At 43.0% G+C, this 22,591-nt stretch overlaps 1 protein-coding gene across 2 annotated transcripts in view; it reads left to right on the top strand.

The window, feature by feature from the left end:
* mib2 (MIB E3 ubiquitin protein ligase 2) overlaps positions 1–22,591 on the top strand; it is a 241,273-nt gene that overhangs the window by 27,136 nt on the left and 191,546 nt on the right. Inside the window, exon 1 of one of the 2 annotated variants that reach the window (XM_080214950.1) lies at positions 577–595. The exons of the other annotated variant lie outside the window; for it this stretch is intronic. The gene's annotated coding sequence lies outside the window, so the exon portion shown is untranslated. Of the gene's footprint in view, positions 1–576; positions 596–22,591 lie in introns of those variants that run through there. 2 annotated transcript variants of the gene reach the window in all.

Here is a 22,591-nt window from a genome sequence, read left to right as displayed (position 1 = left end):
TATCAGTGGTGCCCTAGTATTTTCTAAGGTTTAAACGTTTACTGGGATTTTTCTTTGGCAAATCAGATTTGCTGTCTTATTTTATCCTTTTCCTCAGCCCTTGGAGGAAAATTCTTGATTGGCTTTTGCTTCATTTGAAATTACGAAATCTTTTCTGCTGAATGTCAGTTTCCCCAGTGCATAATTGTATCTGTCAGTTTCAGGGAGGCTGTGCCATAGCTACATTACTTTTCATATAAAGTAATATCTGTGTCCACTTAAGGCTGGTCTGAATCTCATTTCTACTATTAGACCTACATCATATGCTCTCTTAACTCTGCCAAATCTTATTCTGAAACACCATCTGTTTCATACAATCATCTTTCCCTCTTTACACATTTATTTCCCACTTGAGATTTCACTATCAAATTGCATTCTGAAGACTACTTTCATTTCCTTCACATCCTATTTCTGTGTGGCTTACAATGTACGCTTTTCTCTGTTCTGCAGAGAAACTTCGGTACCAGCTGCAAACTGTTAACATTAGAGTTGGAGAAACTTGCACTGAAAATCTGTCACAGTAACTGGAAACCAACTACATGTACTTGTTACAGAGGTACGGTGGTAGTTTGTATAATTATTTTTAAGAGGTATTTAAATTCTTGTCTGTTAATCTGTTCACCCCCCTCCCCCCTCTTTCCCTTCCTGGTTCTGTTCTTTAACACTCATTTCCCTCTAATTTTTCAACATAAAAAGTAACTGGTCTAAAACTTTGCTCTAAACTGGGAACTCCACAGATAGCTGGACGTGGGTGGGGTGGCCCTCAGTAAGCTGGGACTTCTGTGCATGATTTGGGTTGAGTGAAACAGGAAGATTCAATTTGAACAGAGAAGAGATAGTGTGAGGTGGCTGTACCGATTGGTTTGAACATTTGCACCTTGGTCACAAAGTGTTGGTTGGTGATGGGCCTGTAAGGTCAGAGCTGTTTGCAGTGCCTGGTCTTCATTGCCACGCGTTGCCAGAAGAGAGTTCATGGATTGATTGAAAGATTTAATGACGAGCTTCTGGTTGTTTTCTGAATTTTGTTTGTTGCGTTTTAACTGTGTAGATGTTCCATACCTAAAGACGGGCAGGGAGATATTGTGGTGCTACACCTTTGAGAACTTTTATCTGCTGGAATACGATTGTAGATTTTTGGTGAAATATGAATGGTTGAGTTCCTGCATCAAATTGTGGAAGATAACCAATTCAAAAAGAATTGAACATAGATTTATACATTAACAATTTCCCAGTAGACTGCGTATCTATGTTTTAGTCATTTAAAAACAGCTGCTCATCCTCAGTATTTTGAGTGGGATAATGTTTCTCCATCTACCTCTTAAACAGATGTTTTAATGTGAGGTGTGAGTAACATTCCTGATGAGCAGATGTCTGGCAGCGTTCTGCTGTTTGTGCCACAGTATGACAGCAGTGGGTGGCATGGTGGTAGACTGGATGGCACAATGGTTAGCTGTGCCACTCTGTTCAACTCCAGCCTAGGGTGACTATTTTTGTGGAATTTGCATGTTCTCCCTATGTCTGTGTGAATTTCCTCCCAAAGTTCAAAGATGTACAAGTTAAGTGGATTAGACATGCTAACTTTCCCTTTAGTGTCCAAAGATGTGTAGACTAGATGGACTAGCCAATATAAATTGTGGGGTTATGGAGATAGGGCCTGGGTAAGACACTCTGTCTGAGAGTCGGTTCAGACTCCCATGTTTCTCCTGCAAAAAAAAAAGGATGACGTGTTGGTACAGTGGTTAGCACTGCTGGTTCACAGCGCCAGAGACCTGAGTTCAGTTCCTGGCTTGGATCACTAACTGTGTGGAACTTGCGCATTCTCCCCATGTCTGTGTGGGTTTCCTCCAGGTACTCAGGTTTCTTCCCGCAGTCCAAAGATGTGTGGGTTAGGTGGATTGGCCATGCTAAAATTGCCCCTTGGTGTCAGGGGATCTAGCTAGGGTAATTGCATGGGGTTATAGGTGAGAGGGCCTGGGTCGGTATGTGGTCGTGCAGACTTGATAGCTGAATGGTCCCTTTCTGCACTGTAGGGATTCTAAGATTTTCTTTCAAAAGCTGTTGTAATAAAACATTATTGTATTCTTTGCCAAGCTGAAAACCCAATTTGTTTTGCTGTTGCTAAATTGGGCAGTGCTTCTAACAGAAAACCTTTGTCACCCTGGAGAAGAAACCAGTGTGAGAAGCTCATAAAAGACTGATATAATGATTGTTGTGATGTTGGTAATAACTGTTAATTTGACAACTCTCCTTACAGCTCAAAGGGTTTAATTTGAACTGACTGATTCATTTATATTTAAATACTTTGTTTTAAGAGGAACCATAAAAATTTTTACCGGAATGAAATGAACATTATGGTTTCACCTCTGGACAAGAAGTGATGGAAGTTGAGGAAGTGCAGTAACTAGACGGAGACTGAGAAAAGCAGCGGGGGTTATGTCTGGATAGAATGTACAGTGTGAGGTCATTGTCTGTAAAGGTCCATGGGTTGCTTTTGATTTCTTTCCAGTAACGTGCACCTGTTGCTGATCTTTGCATCTTTTCTCCATTAACTTTGTGCAGGTTATGTTGTAAAATCTACCAACTCAGACATAATAAATTTCTATGAATGGTTGTCTTTCTTCTTTGGTACAATTGTGTTCTAATGGGGTTTGAGGCACTGTTGTTTCATAGGCGAGAGCAATAGTAGTTAACCTGTAACCATTAGAATTAGACAGTTAGCATAATGGCCATTTAGAAATGTTATAAAGGTGTGAAACCATAGAATCATACACTGCAGGAGGTGTTTGGTCAATTGTGCCCATCATTGTGGAGTTCAAATGACTTGATGAATTGGAAATTTAACTTTGGTATTAATGAATGTTGTATCGCCAGAAGCTGTGGAATGCTAAATCAGAGTGGCATTTAAATCAGAAACTGCTCTGGTTGGTTAATTCCCTACCCACCAGCACTAGCAGAAGCCCTTTGGTGATTTTAACTGATTTAGCTCAAACTTGAACTTCATTATTGGTTAGACATGACTTAGTGCATACAATTCTGATCACCATATTACAAAAAGGATAGAGAGATTGAGGAAGGGGTGCAAAATGGATTTGCATGGACGATACTGGAAATGTGGGGGTGTATCCATCAGGAGTGACTGAACAAGCTGGGTCACTTTTCTCTTTGTGTGCTGAGAGATGCAGTAAAACCTGAGGCAGCCGCTTCAATGGTACTTTGGGGAAAGGCTGCCATGTAATGCTCCCAGATGTGGTACATCTGGGGGCTGAAAAGTGTGTTTAAATCCTTCAGGCCGTGTGTCTGACAAGTAATTAATATTGTAAATATTGTTTAATTGTAAATGGAGTGAATAACATGCAGAATGTTACATCATTCAATACATCAACTGATTTGTTGATATATTGGGAAGTGCGGGTATCCTTGTACACCAGTCAATGAAAGTGGAGAGGCAGGTGCAGCAAGCAGTTAGGAAGGCAAATATTATGTTGACCACCATTGAAAGAGGAATTGAGTCCAGAAGTAGGTATGCCATCCTGCAATTACACAAGGCTTTGATGAGACCACACCCTGGAGTATTGCAGACACTGTTGGTCTCCCTACCTAGGAAAGGATATACTTGCCATAGAGGGAATGCAGCAAAGGTTCACTAGGCTGATACTGGGATTGGTGGGACTGTCCTACGAAGATGTTTGGTTTGACTGTGCCTATATTCACTAGAGTTTAGGATGAGAGGAGACCTGATTGAAGCGCATAAAATTCTAACAGGGCTGGGCAGACTAGATACAGGAAGGATATTTTTCTTGGTTAGGGAATCTCGAACAAGGATTCATCGTCTCAGGGTACGGGTAGACCATTTAGGACTGAGATGAGGAAAGATTTCCTCACTCAAAGGACAGTGAATCTGTGAAACTCCTTCCCACAGAAGACTGTGGAAGCCAGGTCACTGAATGTATCCATGTGAGAGAGAGATCATTTTTACTTAGTTTGTAATGGCATTAAGGGTATGAAGAGAAAGGGGGAATATGGTATTGAGATGGAGAATCAGCTAATGATCATATTGAATGGTGGAGCAGGCTCGTAGGGCTGAATGGCCTATCCTGCTCCTAGTTTCTACGTTTTGTGTTTTGCATTTCAGTCAACTTTGGACTTGTAACATACTTTATTCATAAATGGATAAAATTATATTTTTGGAGACGAAACAACACACTATGCCTCCTGGTCTGCATGGGTGAGCATAGCCTCAGTGAATTTACCCCCACAACTATTGGGAGGCTGATCAGTTCCTATAAAGGTTAGTTATCACACCAGTGCCAGAAATAGTTTGGATGTCAGGTTAGCATTTATTACTGTCCATCCCAATTGCCGTTGTGGTGAGTTGCCTTCTTGAGCTACTGCAGTCCATGTGGTGTCAGTATACCCAGTTTTTAAGTTTATTTATTGGTGCCACAAGTAGGCTTACATTAACACTACAATGAAGTTACTGTGAAAACCCCCTAGTCGCCACACTCCAGTGCTGGATCGATACACTGAGGGAGAATATAGCATGGCCAATGCACCTAATCAGCACGTCTTTCGGACTATGGGAGGAAACCGGAGCACCCAGAGGAAACTCACGCAGACACGGGGAGAATCTGCAGACTCTGTATAGATAGTGACCCAAGCTGGGAATCAAACCCGGATCCCTGGCACTGAGGCAGCAGTGCTAGCCATTGTGCCACAGTGCTGTTAGGGAGCATAACATTGATCAGACAGTGGGACCTTGATGGACTTTGGAAATGGATCTGTGACGTTTTATACAACTGCCCTACGTAACTTGTGACTTGTACAAGAATATTTATTTTACTGTCTGAGTAAATCATTCCTTTCTATTGTTTGTGTACTCGGGGTTGGAGAAAGCTGGAAGGAAACTGATACGTCAAATTACAGAAACATTTATATTACTCTATTTGATTATGTATTTTGGCATTCATTGTAAGGTAATCTGACTCCATATTGCTAAAGTAACAGACATCAGTAATTGATAAGAAGTCCTGGCAGGACCCAATTTCTGCCTGGGAATTTAGCCACATAAATCATTACGCCAATCACACACTGCTGCAGAGTGTCTGGTTAATGGAATTGCATGAAAGCTCATTGGCTGCATTTGTCTATCTTTTGGGATTCTGTTCTTAAAATTACAAAGCCTGGACAGAGTGGACGGGGAAGTGCCTTTGACCCATCTCCTTGATCGCTCCACAAAACAATTCAAGTTGAATGCATTTCATGGTCCCCATAAGAGAGACGTTCAAACCCAAGCTGACGAGAAAATGTATTGCACCTTGGGCTTGATCTTAGCCGAAAGGCAGACCCTTGCCCTGCCAGATCAGAAAGTGTATGAGGAGTCAAATAGTAAGCCAGCAGGTAATTGGAACCCACATCAGTCTTGTGACAGTGTTGACGCAGTTCAAGGAAAACAAAATCTATGGGAGCTATAAGAATGCTCGCCTGAAATCCAATTCCGAATGACCCAAAATTTCTTCTGATTCTATGTTGAGAAGTTTGATATTGTCTTCAGTCCACCCCATGGACTGTGCTCCCTATCCACATCCCTTTCATCATCATCCCTTTCCTCAGCAGCTGTCTGAAGGCTATGTCTCTGCCTCATCATCAATGTTGTTTATTTTCACCTCCATAACATTGCTTGACTTCACCCCTGCCTCAGCTCTTCTGCTGCTGAAACCCTCACACATCCCCAGCCTCCCACATTTTTACCCATCATATGCTTGGGATCATCTAGAGTTCAATTGCTTGTGCTGTAACTTGCACCAAGTCCCATTCACCCAACATCTCTCTAATGTCTCCTGGTTAAGCAGTGCCTTGACCTTCAAATTCTTGTACTTTTAAAGGCCTCCATGGCCTGGGCCCTCCCTATCTCCGTAACCACCCCCAGCCTTGCAACCCTCTGACACCTGGAATTCATTGTCTACAAGGATGGTGGAGACAGTCAGTTATTTCAAAAGGAAATTTTATCTGAACAGGAGCAGAACTGACATCTTGCAGGTGGGTCTGTTTGTGCTGCTAGGAGGAATTTAAACTAATTTGGCAGGGGGAGGGGACACTGAGTGTTAGCAGAATAGAGGCACAGCATAATCCAGTAAAACAATTTAGTCAGAGGTGGTACAACTGTAATAAGATTCAAGGGAGTAAGTCAAAGCTGGGTGGCCTCTACTTTAATGTCAAGAGTATTACAGATAAAGCAAATAAGTTCAGGATGAGGATTGACATGGGGATGTGTGATATAATATCCATCACAGAGACATGGCTAAGAATGGGGCAGGATTGGCAACTCAACATTCTGGGATATAGGATCTTGAGGAGGGCAAAAGGAGGCATTGCATTATAAGTTAAGGAGTTAGTTACTGCAGTGAGGAGAGACAATATCTTGGAGGTGGCATCAAATTAAGCTTTGTGGGTAGAGTTCAGTAATGAAAAAGGGGCAGCCACATTGTTTGGTCAATATGCAGAGGGTCAAACAAGGGATGACACAGTGCTGGACTGAATTCTGGGGAATGAAGCTGGATAGATGGTTGAGCATTTTTGCAACATGGTGCAAGGGGGGGTGGGGAGTTGTTCGAGTAAGTTCATCAATGGGAAAAGGATAGCCAGGGAAAGAATGGGGCCCATTAGGACCAGGGGGCAATCTATAGGTGGTGCCAGAGGACATTAGTAGAGTGAACGAATACTTCACATGTCTTCATCCAAGAGAATGAGGATTAACTATGGAACTCGGGGAGAGAGACTGAGGCTCCTGAGCAAATTGACATAGGGAGTTGCAAGGTATTGGAGATGTTGGCAGGCTTAAAAGTGGACAAATCTCCAGGTTTGGATGAATTGTACCCCAGGCTGCTGTGAGAGGCAAGGGAAGAGATTGCAGGGGCCCTGACCCATATTTTTAATTCTTCTCTGGCCAACAGGGAGGTGCAAGAGGAAAGGAGAACAACTCAACGATCCCACTATTTAGCAAGGGGTTGTAGAGACAAGCCACGGAACTACAGACTCGTGAGTCTTACATCAGTGGCAGGGAAACTATTGGAGAAAGTGCCTCTCCACTTGGAGAGGCAAGGAGCTTGGCTTTGTCAGAGGACGGTTAACAGTGAGGTTGAGTATCTTGGGCATCAAGAAGATACAGATGAGATGGTCAAATGGATAAGTAGCAGATGGCATTTAACCCTTAAAAGTGTGAGCTGATACACTTTGGAAGGAGTAATTTGACAAGGAAGTATTCAATGAACTGCATGATACTAGGAAATTCTGACGAGCAAAGGGACCTTGGCATGTTTGTCTACAGTTCTCTGAAGGCAGAAGAGCAAGTTAGGGTGGTGAGAAAAGCAACCCTTGCCTTTATCAATCGGGGTATAGATTACAAAAGCAGGGAAGTCATGTTGGAGTTGTGTAGAACTTTGGTGAGGCAACAGCTGAAGTACTGTCTACATTCCTGGTCGGTGTGAACACGATGCACTCTAATTCTGCAAAAGTGGATAGACACTTGAGGAAAATAGACACCTCGTGGAACAAGAGGGGAAATGGGTGACTGGAATGTTATACAGAGAGCTGGCATGGACTTGATGGACTAAATGGCTTCCAATGGCCATTGTGATTCTGCATCTACCCTCTTTGAATCCTGGCCTGTAAAGCATCCCAATTTTAATGCCTCATCATTAGTGGCTGTGCCTTTGGGTGCCTAGGCCCATGCTCTGGAATTCCCTTGCTAGCATGGATCAGTGTCCTCCTTTATGATGTTTCTTAAAAACTGAATGTAGATTAAGCTTTTGATTACCTGCTCTAACATCTTTATGTGGCTTGTGTGTGTTACTTTAAAATGCCTCTGTGAATATGGGGATGTTTTAGGAAGTTAAAGGTGATATATCAATGCAGGTTGATGTAGTTGGATAGCTCGGCACAATAGGCTGTCTGTGTTGTATGATTCTACAATTCCTATTCTATCTGAATTGGTTTTCCTGAAGAGCAAAAGAGTTTGAAGTTATTGTATTCAAATAATAATCAATTGTTTTGATGGTAGAGAAATATGATTTGAGGATAGCAAAGAAAAATGGGTGTTGGGAGAAAATGCTGGAAATACTCAGGCAGCATCTGTGGAGGGAAAAGCATTCAAAGACAGTGGGGATGATATGTTAATTCTGTTTCTCTCTGCATGAATGCTGCCTGTTCTGCTGAGTGTTTTCAGTTTTTACGATCTCCAGCGTCCACAGTACTTTGCTTTTGTCTTCGAGCAGATTAATCTGCTTAGTGGTGACAGTGGAGAAATGAGGAAGAACCTCCAAAGTGGTGAGGGACTGTGAGAGGTGAGTTGGGGTTAGGAGGGGAAAGAAGAGGGATTGGTGCCTGAGGGAACTAACTGTCTTGTAATCTTAATCTTTGAGATGAAAAACTTGTTAGTTCTTTGTGCATGTTAGGTGGATTGACCGCGCTAAATTGCCACTTGGTGTCCCAAGATGTGTAGGTTAGAGGGATAGAGCAGGGGACAGGGGCCTGGCCAAGATACGCTGTCAGAGAGTTGGTGCAGACTAGTTGGGCCTAATGGCCTTCCAAGGATTCTGTGATTGCCGGAGAGGGGTCGGGCAGAGGTGAGCCTGGAACTGGTCTCATTCTCCAGAGTAATTCTTTAGCAATCAGAGGTTTTAGTCATAGAGGGGAAAACATTACCGTCAAGACAGTCAGACCAGATGTGGTGATGAAGAAGCAGATCAGTTTCAAGTGATGGTGTTGGAAGGTGGTTCAGTACTTGTATAACCGTGTCACAGGGGAATGTGCTAAGTGTATGAGCTTTGGCTGAACTGTACAGTGAAGAAACCATAAAATTAATCTACCTCTTTCCTATTTGAGCTCCTAAATTCACAATAATTATGTGCAGTGAATGTCATTATTAATAAGGCAGCATTTTCAGCTTAGCTGCATGTTAATGCCATCATCACAGATGCTTAATTAAAGACAAGTGCATGGACTGCTTCACTGTCCATTTCTGCTGGTGTTAAGGTTAAAGCCGTTACCCTTAACTGGGTCAGTCCAAAACCTAACTCAGTTTATCATCAACTCGTGTTCCAGTTTAATCTGAAATGGAATACTGTTTGTAGTAGTTTGTACGAAAACAGCCAAAAATAACCATTAACCGGGTGACTAATGTTGGAACTTGAAGTCTAGCTTGCAGTTGTTTATGGGATGTGTTAATGTGCAGACATCTGCAGCATTTTGTAATTGATGTAGAGTGAAATATTACCTTCCCATTGTCGTCAAGGAGGAAATAGCTGAGGCCCCAGCACCGACCCCTGGGGCACTCCACTAGTCACCAACCGCCAATCTGAATAGCACCCATTGACCCCCACTCTCTGCCTCCTATTTGACAGCCAATCCTCTATCCACGCTAACACCCTACCCCCAACTCCATGTCCCCTGACCTTCTGCAATAACCTCTTGTGAGGTACCTTGTCAAACACCTTCTGAAAATCAAGAAACACCACATCCACCGGCTCTCCTCTATCCACCGCCCTTGACACATCCTCATAGAACTCCAATAAATTCGTCAGACACGACTTCCCCTTAATGAAACCGTGCTGCGTCTGCTCTATCAAGCAATTCCCCTCAAGATGCCTCTATTTACCATTTATATAGATGATCTGGAGGAGGGAACCGAGTGTATGGTGTCGAAATTTGCTGATGACACCAAGATTGGTGGAATGGCAAATTGCGCGGAGGGTGTGGAGAGTCTGCAGAAGGATCTAGATAGGCTGGGCGAATGGGCCAGGAACTGGCAAATGGAATTTAATGTTGGCAAGTGCGAGGTAGTCCACTTTGGTAGGAATAATGGTAGGAAGGACTGTTACTTACGTGGCGAAAAACTGCAGCAGGCGACGGTGCAGAGGGACCTCGGGGTCCATGTGCATGAGTTGCAAAAACCCAGCCTGCGGGTGCAGCAGGTGGTCAGGAAGGCAAATGGGATGCTGGCCTTCATAGCGAGGGGGATTGAATATAAAAGTAGGGAGGTCTTGCTGCAGCTGTATAGGGTACTGGTGAGGCTGCAGCTGGAGTACTGTGTGCAGTTTTGGTCACCGCACTTACGCAAGGATATTTTGGCCTTGGAGGGAGTGCAGAAGAGGTTTACTAGGCTGATGCCGGAGTTGAGGGGGTTGAGCTGTGAGGAGACGCTGAATAAACTAGGCTTGTACTCGTTAGAGTTTAGAAGAATGAGGGGAGATCTCATTGAGACATATAAGATGATGAATGGGATGGATAGGATAGAGGTGGAGAGACTCTTCCCGCTCAGAAAGGACAGTAGGACTAGGGGGCACAGCCTCAAGATAAAGGGGGGGGCGGTTTAGAACGGAGTTGAGGAAGAACTTCTTCACTCAAAGGGTGGTGAATCTCTGGAATTCTCTGCCCGTTGAAGTGGTGGAGGCTGCCTCGCTAAATATATTTAAGACGCGGGTTGATGGGTTTTTGATAAGCGAGGGGATTAAGGGTTATGGGGAGAAGGCGGGAATGTGGAACTGAGCCACGACAGATCAGCCATGATCTTATTGAATGGCAGGGCAGGCTCGAAAGGCTAGATGGCCTACTCCTGCTCCTATTTCTTATGTTCTTATGTCCCAAGTTGACCAGTAAGAACATGACCTTCTAAAAAGGAAACTTAAGCTGTTTAAAATGTATGGTTTCTGCTGCTAGAACTGGTAATGATTGGTGCTAGAGGTGATGAAGGATTTAGAGGTCAGTCCAGTCACAGAATCAGTTGCAGCTTGTACATTAATCCAAGATTTTAGCCATGTGTAAGATGAATGAATCATAGATCCCTACAGTGCAGGAGGAGGCCATCTGGCCCTTTGAGCCTGCACCAACAAAAATCCCACTCGGACTCTATCCCCATAACCCCATGTATTTACTCTAGCTAGTCCCCCTGACTCTAAGGGCAGTTTAGCATGGCCAGTCAACCTAAACTGCGCATCTTTGGAGTGTAGGAGGAAACCAGGGCTGCTGGAGGAAGCCCACAGAGATACGGGGAGAACATGTAAACTCCACACAGTCACTCAAGTCAGGAATTGAAACCAGGTCCCTCCTGCTGTGAGGCAGCAGTGCTAACTACTGTGCTACCCTGTCACCCATAATGATTATCACTGTTGCCCTAACGTTTGTTCTGGCTTCCGCAGAGTCCCTTTCTTCTGCTTGTATATTGCTGCCTTACAACATAATAGTTACTTAATAAGAGTAAGTGTTGATATCTGTTGGGATAGATTTTTAACTTGCTGCTTGGACGAGAAGCTATTTTTGTCAATCAGGCACCCATTCCAAACACCACCTAATTTTTATGGCCATTGAAATCATTCTTGAGCAGCTAGCTGAAAAGCTACACACACACACACAGACATACTCACACTGCCCCCTGCCCTGATCTCCATGCGTGCATTCGAACCTGTGGATCGAATACTATATGGTGTAGCCCCCAGAGATGTATTGTTTCAAGCATCTGTAAAGTAGTCTGAGATATAGATTTAAATAAAACCAAGAAAGGAAGCTTGTGATAAAGTGTGAGATGATGCATTGTGGTAGGAAGATCATTAAGAGACAATATAAAAGAAGGGTAAAATTCTTAAGGGGTTGCAGGAGCAGAGGAAGCTGGATGTAAATGTGCAGAGATTATTGAAAGTAGGAGAGCAGTTAATAAAGCATACAGTGTTCTGGCCTTTATTAATAGGATCGCTGAATATGAAAGTAAGAAGGTTATGCTGAACTTAAACAAGAAGCTAGTTAGCTTAGCTGAAATTTTATGTACAGTTCTGGGTACCACATTATAGAAAGGATGTGAATACATTGGAGAGAGTGCAGAAGAGGCTTAGAAGAATGATTCTATGTATGAGAAAATTCAGTTGTGAGGATAGATTGGAGAGAAAGCTCAGAGATTTAATGGAAATATTCAGAATCATGAGGGGCCTGGACAGAGTAAAAGCATCAAGAATGAGAGGGCACAGATTTAAAGAGATGCGAGAGAAACCAATTTCACAGGAGTAGTTGGGGTCTGGAAAGCACTGCCTGGAAGTTTGGTGGAGGCAGGTTCTACAGTGGTATTCAAGAAGGCATTAGATGATTATTTGAATAGAACCAGTGCCGGGGTCTGGGGAAATCACAGTGGAATGGCACTATGTTTTGATGCTTGTTTGAAGAGCTGGTGCAGACATGACTGGCCTCCCACACTAACGGTTTTGTGATTAAAGGCCTTAACAAAGGTGCAAAAGAAGATTTGACATGGGCGTAAAAAAAATTGTGGTTTAGAATAAATATAACCTGTTTCCGGTGGCTGGAGTGTTGGTAACCAGAGGATGCAGAGATTGAGGGTGATTGGCCGAAAAAACCAGAGGCAGCAAGAGGCAAAGTAAATTGGGCTGGGTGATCTGGAATATACTGTCTGAAAGGGTGCTGGAAGCAGATTCAAGATTTCTAATTAGATATAGCTCAATGAGATGTATGTCATGACATTTATTTTCGCATATCATCTTGTCAGACTGTTTAAGGATTCTTCAAGAACATAGCAGGATTCCAAAGGTTTCCAATTTGGAAAGTTTGACCTCACCTCCAATGATGTTTGGATTGATTTGGTCAGACATTAATAACCAACTATGTATCTACTAATCCTAAATATAGATTTTAACAGTCTGCAGTTGTTTTTTGGCAATGGCTCAATGACTTTGCTTAACAAATCATTCAACAATGTTGGAAATAACAAGTACAGTTGTATATAGATCTTTGTATAAAAATAATCTCTGTTGATTTGATGAATTGATGTTTTGATGCCAGACCCTAAAACCTTGTGCTGTATTTGGAAGTTTTCTTTGTTTTGTGGTTAGAATGATAGAGCAGGCGCAAGGGAGAAAGGGCAGTTGACATTGATTTGTTGGCAAGTCATTCCTGTATGTCTCACCAGCTCTGAACACACAGCAGTTTGTGATTCACCAGTCTCATTGGTTGGGTTGTAAACTCACCAGGCGTAGCGCCTTCTAGTTCCTTTCTCTGTTAAATACCCCATTCTGGTACTGCCTGCGGACTGTTTAATGCTGGATGTGTGGTGATGGTAGTGGCCAGTTGTAACTAAGCCAGCATAACCGGTGATGCATAAAGTATCAATGTGTTCCCTCGTTCTGCACTTAACTTTTCTTTTCAATTAATGACATGCAGAAGTGAGCCAAATATATTAACAAGCACCTTGTTGCTTGTCAATTTATTCTTATCTCAGAAACCAACCCATTTATTTGAGTTATCATCATTGTAAGTGGTTTGTTTGTCTTGGTCAACCAAAACCTCACAGCTGGCTTAATCAATTAAAGTTTATTTATTGTCACAAGTAAGGCTTACATTAACACTGCAATTAAGTTACTGTGAAAGTCCCCTAGTCACCACACTCTAGTGCCTGTTTGGGTACACTGAGGGAGAACTTAGCATGGTGAATGCACCTAACCAGCAGTCTTTTGGACTGTGGAAGGAAATTGGAGCACCCGGAGGAAACCCATGCAGATGGGGGAATATGCAAACTCCACAGAGTGAGCCAACCCGGGAATTGAACCCAGGCCCCAATGAGGCAACAGTGCTCACCACTGTGCCACTAAGTTATTTTGAAGAAAGTTTCTATAATTATTCAAACAGCTGGAGGAATAGCTTACATGCTCACTGACTACATTTCCTGCCTCACTGAAATGTAGTTTTGTTTAAGTCCTAATTCCTCTGGACACTTGGGGGTCAGACAAACTGAAACATTGCCTGTCGGGTTTTGCTGCCAGTCACTGAATTTCAGTTCTCCAACCAAATTGGGTTTGCAATTCCATACTTTATTGGGCCCAGTCAAGTTTTTGGTGCATGCATTGTCTCTAAGCAGTAGATGTACAACAGCAAAATAAATAAATTCACTCATTTTTACCCTGGGTAGATACGCAAGTTGCATCAATTCTTTCGATAGTAAAAGCAAAACACTGCGGATGCTGAAAATATGAAATAAAACCAGTAAATGCTGGAAAGACAACAGGTCTGTCAACATCTGTAGAGAGAGAGAAACAATGAGTTAATGTTTAGAGTCCACTTGATTCTTCAGAACTCCAATGAAACGTTCACTGTGTATCAATCCTGGCTCCCTTTACAAATTTCTCAGCAAAGCTTAGGACCATTATAAACCTCCAATCTCTCTCTCAGTTCTTGCTGATATGCTATTGTTGTGAGCAGGACCCTCCTAAAATTAGGGGGCTGGTGCACATTATCAGATGCCAGCTTGTTTACCATCCTGGCCTGTTGCACCACTTCTTATCTCAAGACGGTCTTATTATCTCATTTAACATTGTGGTGACAAGAAGAGGCCAACAGGCATGAATCACACTGTGCATTTTCAGTAGAAGCTAAAAAGCACAGCTAGCTAAATTGCACCCTGGCATGTTAAACCTTAAAGCATCCTAGGAATAAACAGCTTTAACCATTTCATTATCATCTCTCTGCGATACAAATCCACAAACATTTACAAGTGTTTAAAAAAAACAAAAAAAGGTTTCATCATGGAGTCACACCCTAGCCCTACATACACATTATATACACACATGATTAAGGTGTCTCGCATTATTCAGCCTGTTCCCCAAAATTGAAGTGCAGATTTACTTGGATTAATTAATCTCTTGGCTCTTGCAGGACTGCTTTTCTCACCAGTCACCTGTCACTTTCTGTTAGAGCGATAAGAATGATGAGACCGGAGGAAAATTAGCATGTGGGAGTTTTAATAGTCTTTAACTATAAATGTCCTGCAATCATTTTTAAACTAGTGATGCAGTGCTTTAATCTATCGCACTTAGCATTTACAAATTTAAATTCTTTAGAACTGGTTCTCCAATGGTCTGATTTATGCATCTTATTGAAAAATGTTTAAAAAAGAGTAATTATTTTTGCAAGCTTTCCTCTTTATAACTGACTATTGTTTGTTTGCTTTTCACATGTTATCTTTTATAATTGAAATTGAATTCTGTAGCATTATATCCAAGAATTATCTGGAAAGCGCTGATTAAATAATTTGACTAAAGTAGCAGTGTGCTTAGACTTTTGTTGAAAAGGCGGCGCGGGCTCGTTGGGCCGAAGGGCCTGTTTCCCGTGCTGGGTTGTTCTTTGTTCATATTTCATTGCAGGATAATTTCCCTTCACAAATGTGCAATACAACTGCAACCGATGATCTTTTTTAGATGGTCTCTAGTTCACACTGGCGCAATATGATCATAACTTTAAATTTAAAGTTGTAGAAATGTCCAGGAAACCTGTTGAGGAGCCCCAACTGCACAGTTAACAACTAATAAAGTTGAAGTTTTTGCCATCATTTATACAATGCAGAGTTTGCAAAGTTTGCGTACACAGTGCTTTGCTTTGGAAGCAGGCTGGGTGAATGGGTTTGAGACATAATAGGATAGGATAAATTACCTCCTGTTACTTCTGTTCCTAGAAGTACCTCTATTAAACCATTGCCTAAATTTCTGTTCAAGAAGAATAATCCTGACTTTTTTTTAATTTCCTCACACAACTGGAGTTCCTCAACCTGGGTATCATTCTGGTAAATGTCTGCTGCACTCACTTCAACTTTCCCTCCACTCTTGTCGATTCTGAAGGTTTTGGTAATTTGGGTACGATCCTATCACGATGAGAACCTGCCACCATGTGAGCCTTGAATAGGAGCATTGGCAAGGATAATGGAGGGTATTGCAGGCAAGACAGATTTAATCCTCGTCCAACATCTAAACACGCCCAATTCCAACAGAGATCGCTAGACAGTGATGAGGAGAGGAATCCTTACTGATTCCTGCCGCTGATTGGTGTTTGAGATCACAAAGCTCATCACAGGCCAGGAATTAAATCTGGGATCTGTGTGATTCTGATACTTATTGGCTGAGACATGGGAAAGCCATCTGATTTTTGATTTAATTTACTATTGTCAGATGTATTAGTAAATAGTGAAAAGTATTGTTGCTTGTCCGCTATGCACACAAAGCGTACTGTTCATAAAGAAGGAAAGGAGAGCGTACAGAATATAATCTTACTGTCATAACTAGGGTGTACAGAAAAATCAATTTAGTGTAAGGTAGGTCTAACCAAAAGTCTGATGGCAGCAGGGAAGAACCTGTTTTTGAGTCGGCTGGGACATGATCTCAGACTTTTGTATCCTTTTCCCGACAGAGGAAGGTGGAAGAGAGAATGTCCAGTGTACACGGGGTCCTTGATAATGCTAATATAAGTGGCAGTCAAGTAGACCAGGAATGGAATAAGTAAAATGGTTATCTCAATGGATCATCAAGCCAATATATTGTTACTATGAATTGCTAATTTTAATTGCTTCAGCCAGAGAGTGGTGAATCTGTGGAACGCTGTGCTGCAGAAGGCTGTGGAGGCCGGGTCATTGAGTGTCTTTAAGACAGAGATAGATAGGTTCTTGATAAGGGGATCAGGGGTTACATAAGAACATGAGAAATAGGAGCAGGAGTAGGCCATCTAGCCCTTCGAGCCTGCTCCGCCATTCAATAAGATCATGGCTGATCTGAAGTGGCTCAGTTCCACTTTCCCGCTTTCTCCCCATAACCCTTAATTCCCTTGCCTACCAAAAACCTATCTACCCGTGTCTTAAATATATTTAGCGAGGTAGCCTCCACCACTTCAACGGGCAGAGAATTCCAGAGATTCACCACCCTTTGAGTGAAGAAGTTCCTCCTCAACTCTGTTCTAAGCTGCTCCCCACCTTATCTTGAGGCTGTGCCCTCTAGTCCTGCTATCCTTTCTGAGTGGGAAGAATCTCTCTATCTCTACCCTATCCATCCCCTTCATTATCTTATACATCTCTATAAGATCCCCTCTCATCCTTCTAAACTCCCAGCGAGTACAGACCCAGTCTATTCAGCCTCTGTTCATAGTCCAACCCCCTCATCTCCGGTATCAGTCTAGTGGACCTCCTCTGCACTCCCTCCAAGGCCAAAATATCCTTGCGCGAGTGCAGCGACCAAAACTGCACACAGTACTCCAGCTGCGGCCTCACCAGTGCCTTGTACAGTTGCAGCAAGACCTCCCTGCTTTTATATTTTATCCCCCTGGCCATAAAGGCCAGCATCCCATTTGCCTTTTTGATCACCTGCTGCACCTGCAGACTGGGTTTTTGCGACTCATGCACAAGGACCCCCAGGTCCCTCTGCACTGTAGCATGCTGCAGCTTTTCGCCCTTTAAATAGTAATCCCTCCTACTATTATTCCTGCCAAAGTGGGTAACCTCACACTTGCTAACATTGTACTCCATCTGCCAGGTCCTCGCCCACTCGCTCAGCCTATCCAGATCCCTCTGCAGACTTTCCACACCCTCTGCACAATTTGCTTTTCCACTTATCTTCGTGTCATCAGCAAATTTCATCACCCTACACTCAGCCCCCTCCTCTGGATCATCTATATAAATGGTAAATAGTTGAGGCCCCAGCCCCGATCCCTGCGGCACTCCACTAGTCACCAACCGCCAATCAGAATAGCACCCATTGATACCAACTCTCTGCCTCCTATTAGACAACGAATCCTCTATCCACACTAACATCTTACCCCCAATTCCATGCCCCCTTACCTTCTGAAGCAACCTTTTGCGTGGCACCTTATCAAACGCCTTTTGAAAATCAAGAAACACCACATCCACCTGTTCCCCTCTGTCTACCGGATTATGGGGATGAGTAAAAAAAATCAGCCATGTTTGAATGGTGGAGCAGACTTGATGGGCCGAGTGGCCTAATTCTGCTCCTATGTCTTATGGTTGCAGCTTTAAGGCTGGTATGTTTCTTGGGCCCTGGCAGCTCAAGCTGTGTTTCACTCCCAAGTGGTAGGTTGCACATATTTATCCCTCTGACATTGATCGCGTTTTAAATTCAAGCAAAATACTGCAGATTCTGGAAATCTGAAACAAAAACAGAAAATGCTGGAAAAGCTCAGCAGACCTGGCAGCGTCTGTGGAGAGAGAAACAGAGTTAACTTTAAGTTGAATTATGACTCATCTTTGGAACAGATGATCATGTTTGTCTATCTTGCCCCCTGCAGTTTTGATTGTGGCGTAGAGACCCTAACTCTACAGACTGCTCCATTTTTTCTACTGAAGGAGGAATTAATTTTAAAACAAGAATCCAAACTAAATTCTTAAAAGTAGGAATGGTAATGCTTAGCTTATTTAAATAAAGTCCGAAATGTTTTTCAGCTTTAGCCAGTGACTGAGTTGGATTTATTTCCAACGTGCAGAAGTTTTGGGTAAGTTTTATGTTCCAGTTCTCAATGATTTAAAACAGATATGAGGAGGAATTGCTTCACTCAAAGGACCATGAATCCGTGGAATTCTCTACTCCACATGGTGGAACAAATTTGAGGAGATGGACAGGTTTTTAATTATTAGCTGTACGAAGGGTTATGGGCAGTGGGGAGGAAGGTGGAGGTGAGTTGGGACAAGATATCCATGATGGTGTTAAATGGCTGCATAGGCTCAATGGGCTGAATTGACAATTCCTGCTCCAAGTTCTTGTGTTCAATGCCAATACCCACTGCTGCGTTGTTTCCATTCTACTGTAATTTGTTCTTTGTTGCATGTGGGAGAATGGAAAATTTAGCAAACCCACAATACCTTCTCTGACCTTGGCTTGCCATTCGTGCATCAGTATAGTTATTCAGTGATAGATTATGCACAGATGTTGGTTTAGGGACAAATGTTAAGAGTATACCATGGTAAATACTATCTTCACACTGATTTCACTGGCAATAGTGGAAAACGGCACCTTAAAGTATTTTTTCTCTGGAAAATCCAGCCAAAACTGGTTTATTGGTATTAGTTGACAAAGGACCAGCCAGTAGTTAAAGTTAATGTATATTGTCGTAATGTAAATAACGCCACTCCTTAAATAGCAGGATCAGCAACTTCACATGAAGCCCAATTTCTGACAAAAGCCTCTCAATTTAAGAAAAGTTTCATTCTTCAGATTTTAATGAGACACCATTACGAGTGTGTATTGCTCTTCTGAGATGTGATTACAAAGATTCTTGCTGTTGTGTAATAATTGACACAATTTTATTTAATGTTTCCTTGCTATGTACTTTTTCTTTCTTTCTTGGAATGGGCACCAAAGGCTATGCCAGCGTTTGTTGCCCGTTGCCAATTGCCTTTTGAGAAGGTGGTGGTGAGCTACCTACTTGAATTGTGGCAGTCCATGTGGCAGATGTACGCTCACAATGCTGTTATGGAGTGAGTTCTGAATTTTTGACCCAGCGACAGTTCCAAGACAGGAGGGAAGTTGGCTTGGAGGGGGACTTGGAGGTCATGGTGTTGGAAGTCTGCTGCCCTTCAGTCCTTCTATGTAGAAGTTTGGACCTAGATGTTTGAAGTTTGACCTAGGCTGTAAAGAGATCTCCAGCAGATTGACCCGAGCTTAACACCTGTGACGCCTCTGATTTCTTCCAGTTCTGATGATGAATCATTGACCTGAAATGTTAACTCTTTCTTTCTCTCGCTGGCAGTCCTGTCCAGTGTTTCCAGTATTTTGTTTGTATTTCATATTGCCAGTATTTGTCATATTTTTGTTTGAAATATAAGTGCATGTTAGGATGTTTCTGTAGCGTAGTGGTTATCACATTAGTCTTGCACACCAAAAAGAGCTTCCTGCTTCGAAACTGGGCAGAAACATTCTTTAGGGCGGCACGGTGGTTAGCACTGCTGCCTCACAGCTCCAGGGACCCGGGTTCGATTCCTGGCTTGCATCACTGTCTATGTGGAGTTTCTGCGTTCTCCCTGTGTCTGCGTGCGGGTTTAGTTGGATTGGCCCTGGGAAATGTGTGGAGTTACAGGGATAAGGTTGGCGAAGAGGGCCTGGATAAGATGCTCTGTCAGAGAGTTAGTTCAGACTCGATGGGCCAAATGGCTTCCTGCACTGTAGGGATTCTAAGTGAAATGGCAGTTTTGCAATCTGTTTTATGTTTGGGACTTCTCGTTCAAGTAAAATCATTGATTTTTCAAATGTCGTGTTAATTTTTAACTGACTGGAACGGATCTTCAGAAGAAATCTTCTAGGAATCTTTTATATTTTTTGCAAAGGCATTAAAAACTTGCTTTAAAGTTGAAGTTTTTATTTATTGTCACAAGTAGGCTTACTTACTTTAACACTGCAATGAAGTTACTTTAAAATCCCCTCGTCTGCCACCTGTTAGGGTGCACTGAGGAAGAATTTAGCATGGCCAATTAACCTAACTCGCATGTCTTTGGACTGTGGGAGGAAATCGAACCACCCGGAGGAAATCCGCACAGACACGGGGAGAACATGCAGACTCTACGCAGGCAGTGACCCAAGCTGGGAGTCAAACCTGGATCCCTGGCACTGACAGGCAGCAGTGCTAACCACTGTGCCATTGTGCTGCCCCCTGCTTCTTGGTTTTTTTTAAAAACAAAGCTCAACTGATGTTACCTTTGATCTGATTAAAAAGTAATCTGGGGATCAAGGAGAGCTTAATGCACAGAGGCTTATCCTTAAAGGGCATGGTGCATATTGTGGTGAGCAGGAAGTGTCTAGAGTTCATTGCTGCTCTGTCTTGCGTTAGTTATCTTGAGTTAAAACAGTTGGCCTAAGGGAGAGAAAAGTCCTTGCCCCTGACCAGTGACTCTCTAAACATGCACGTATGAAGGTGATCAGTTGCTATTTGTAATATATATAAATGATTTGGAGGAAAATGTAACTGGTTTGATTAGTACATTTGCAGACAACAGAGGTTGGTGGATTTGCGATATCGATGAGGCCAATCAAAGGATACAGCAGGATGTAGATCAGTTGGAGACTTGGGCAGAGAGATGGCAGATGGAGTTTAATCCAAACAAAAGCGAAGTAATATAATTTGGAAGGTCCAATACAGGAAATATATAGTAAATGGCAGAACCCTTTAGAGTATTGATACGCAAAGGGTTCTGGGTGTACAGCTACACAGGTCACTAAGTGGCAATGCAGGTGGAGAAGGTAGTCGAGAAAGCATACAACATGCTTGCCTTCATTGGCTGTGGTTTGAATTTAAAAATTGGCAAGTCATGTTGCAGCTTTATAGAACCTTAGTTAGGCTTAGTGTTCAATTCTGGTCGCCTCAGTACCAGAAGGATGTGGAGGCTTTGGAGAGGCTACAGAAAAGATTTACCAGGATGTTGCCTGGTATGGAGGGCATTAGCTATGAAGAGAGGTTGGAGTAACTTGGTTTGTTCTCGCCCCTTGGTTGAGGGGTGACCTGATAGAAGTCTACAAGATTATGAGAGGCATGGACAGAGTGGATAGTCAGAAGCTTTTTCCCAGGGTGGAAGAGTCAATTACTAGGGGGTACAGGTTTAAGGTATGAGGGGCAAGGTTTAAAGGAGATGTTCGAGGCAAATTTTTTACGCATGGAGGATGGTGGGTGCCTGGAACTTGTTGCCAGGGGAGGTAGTGGAAGTGGATTCGGTAATGACTTTTAAGGGGCGTCTTGACAAATACATGAATAGGATGGAGGGATATGGCCCCCGGAAGGTTCGGGGGTTTTAGTTCACTTGGGCAGCATGGTCCGTGCAGGCTTGGAGGGCCGAAGGGCCTGTTCCTTTGCTGTAATTTTCTTTATTCTTTGTTCTTTGTGAGGCGTCACTGTGGTGTTTGCCCTGTTAATTGGCCGACAGCAAAGAACAAAGAACAAAATCAGCCCGGGAAACAGGCCCTTCGGCCCAACGAGTCCACGCTGCCATCTCAACACCACCAGTCCCCCTCTCCACCCATGACCCCTGTCTAATGTTTTATGGCCATCCAGATTGAGGGAATCTGATTTAGGGACAATTTATTCCTGCCAATCAGCCTAACAGCACATCTTTGGGGTGTGGGAGGAAACCGGAGCACCCGGAGAAAACCCACGCAAGCACAGGGAGAATGCGCAAACTCCCACAGACACCGGCCCAAATCCATGTGTCTGCACAGCAATCAGCGATAGTCACTGAGCTGTCGTCTTGCCCAGTATCTTGTCCAGTTTAGGCACACACTAATGACATGAAGCACTAGGCCAATCTCGAACAACCAAGAGCAGCCCCAGTACGACCCATCGCGTGTATGCCCTTCCTCGGACACGAGGTGGACTGACTTAAAACCTGTGAATGAAAAGAGAATTGCCTATCACAAATTTATACACAGAATAAGGAGTTGAACAAAGAACTGGAAAGATCCTTTAAAACATAGTGTGAATCAGGATGAAAGCCTGTGGGGAAAATCAGAGGAGGGGGCTCGCTTTGGAACTGTTATTTTTGAGATGATTAGCACCAATTGAATTGAGAGATGTCTTAACATTTTTTAGGCAAAGTCATTTTTTAAAGAAATTTTAAGATATTGCCGTAAAGGGAGGAAGTGATCTTTGCGTTTACCTTTTGCTGGCTCCTGTTTCTCCCTTAACATCAGGTGCATAGGCCCTCCAGAAAATTATGCAAAAGACCCTATTAATGCTAGCCTGGCATTGTAAAGTT

This window comes from Carcharhinus amblyrhynchos, chromosome 30 (assembly GCF_965287045.1).
Source record: "Carcharhinus amblyrhynchos chromosome 30, sCarAmb.v2.hapA, whole genome shotgun sequence".
NCBI classification, from domain to species: domain Eukaryota; kingdom Metazoa; phylum Chordata; class Chondrichthyes; order Carcharhiniformes; family Carcharhinidae; genus Carcharhinus; species Carcharhinus amblyrhynchos.
The sequence above is the reverse complement of the archived record's forward strand: the minus strand, read 5'-3'. Positions and strand labels throughout refer to the sequence as shown.